At 34.2% G+C, this 2,191-nt stretch overlaps 1 protein-coding gene across 1 annotated transcript in view; it reads right to left on the reverse strand.

Annotated features, from left to right (window-relative positions):
• LOC118736047 (protein wingless-like) overlaps positions 1–2,191 on the reverse strand; it is a 127,633-nt gene that overhangs the window by 38,998 nt on the left and 86,444 nt on the right. The gene's annotated exons all lie outside the window — the stretch shown is intronic.

The following is a 2,191-nucleotide window of genomic DNA, read 5'->3' on the forward strand; positions in this document are numbered from 1 at the left end:
TTGAAAAAATAATATCATATTCGTAATTAGCGACCCCGAAAACCCCCCAGTAACGAGTTTCAAGCGAATCCGATGAATTTTTCCAAAAGGTGCCCGCCATATTGGTTTTCTGGGGTTATATCAAAACCCTGAACTGAAGGGGTTAAATGGACCTCGGATTCGGATTCAGCGACCCCAAAAACATAAAGTACACATAGTGAGACCTTTGGGTCAGAACACAAATTTTTTTTTGTGTGGCTGTGTTATCATTAAAATTTAAAAGCGGCCATAGGATTGCAATTGGTTTATGAAACTTACTGGAGGTAGGATCTCCAGTACGACATCGCTGGTACTTCAGGCGGACTTTATCCTCATGTATAAGAGCCTTTTCACATTACTCTCTATAATATCGGATCGACATTTTTTTTCGGTATTTTCGGCTTACCGAAACGATTCCGCGTAGTGCTGATCTGCACACTTGTCGGAATAATTTCAGTATTTAATTTGTAGAAAAAATAAAAAAGTGATCGCTAAACTTTCGGTAAAAACTAAAAATGTTGATCCGATGTCGTACCGAGTAATGTAAAAGCGTTCTAACGCAATAAGTATAGTAAGGGTCAGCGATGGAATTTCAAAATTTCAAAATGTGCCTAATGGAAGATGTGCCAGAAAGAAGATGAAAGTACCACAAAATTAAATTTCGTTTGAGGCCTTTTAGGAACAATACATTTTTAGAAATAATATTTTTAAAATACATTGAAGTAATATAATAATTAATAATTAACTAAATTATTACAGTAAATCACTTTTATGAAGGATTTCTTAGACATATGCATTAATTCATAGTAAAATTACACAGAATTCCAATTACGGAGGGGAAATACACCGAAAGATAGATATTCTGACATTTTTACACACATAGATATCGTCGTTTAAAGTACAAAACCGCGTATCAACAAAATTCAAAACCGCGTATCTAGATAATGCAAAACCGCGTATGTGAGGTTGCATAAATTATTTTGTAGAGAGTAAAAACACTCATAATTTAAAATGGTTATCTTTTTTATAAAGCAATCGCATTTCCGGCTAGTATATTTCAGGACGAATGGATAAGAATGGAGCCAAGAATTTGTGTGAGCAAATCCAATTATTGGCAGCAAATGTCAGTTATGCGGTTTTGCAGAATGACGATACGCGGTTTTGTACTTAAAACGACGATATGTATTTATGTACCTATTAGGGATGTTGCGAATGTGGAATTTTAGACATCCGCGGATACGAATGCGGATGCGGATGTTTAAAAGGTAGCATCCGCGGATGCGGATGCGAATGCGGATGTCATGTATTTTTAAGAAATAATTTAGGTGTGTAAATTAGGTGACTTAGGTAAATAAAAAATGGAAATGTTAGTAATTTTTAATAATCTACCTTATCTTGAGTTTCGCCCGAAAATTTGTATTCCGCCCATAGTAAATACATGAAAACCAAAAGTGAAAAGTGAACCGGTTCGGGAAAAATTAAACTCATGATAAGACTGAATGTTTTTTTTTAATACTTGAATTTAATTGGAACATTATATTTGATAAAAACTTTTTAATGGGTCGTAAATTATACATGCGCCACTATGTAACTACTCGTTCTAGGCGACAAACTTGAAAAACTTGAAACTTGACAAAATTGTAAATTCATTTCGATTGACACTGCACCAGTTGAGAGGACTTTCAGTTATATTTATTTATTTTTATTGTGGTGCAATAATTACTTTCTGAGAATTTCATCGGGGCCGCAAATGTCGGATGTATCCTCCTGACTTTCATCTTCACAATCTAGCATCATGGCAAGATCGTTGTTTAAACACCGTTGTTTTCCAAAGAATTCTTCATTCTCATTTTTTTGGTTGTTTCGGAATTTGGAGAACCTGTCACATCATCACCGTTTTTCGAGTTTAGTTTTTGTAATTCATTTTTAATGCTTTCTTCTGTGACTGGTCTGATATACGTGTTATCAGTGCACTTGCATAATATTCTAGGGACCGAAAATAACAGTTATTTTTTTACGAGTTAAATTTGGCCTAATATTTTTTATTCCGAAATAAAAGTCCTTTCCGGATAATAAACAAACCGCTTATCCAACTTAAACAAATTTGGTATCATATGAAAGAGGACTGAAATAGCTTTCAAACAGAAAAAACGAACGAAGATTACCATCTCGA

This window comes from Rhagoletis pomonella, unplaced genomic scaffold, assembly GCF_013731165.1.
Source record: "Rhagoletis pomonella isolate Grant_MI unplaced genomic scaffold, Rhpom_1.0 Rhpom_scaffold_00003, whole genome shotgun sequence".
NCBI classification, from domain to species: Eukaryota; Metazoa; Arthropoda; class Insecta; order Diptera; family Tephritidae; genus Rhagoletis; species Rhagoletis pomonella.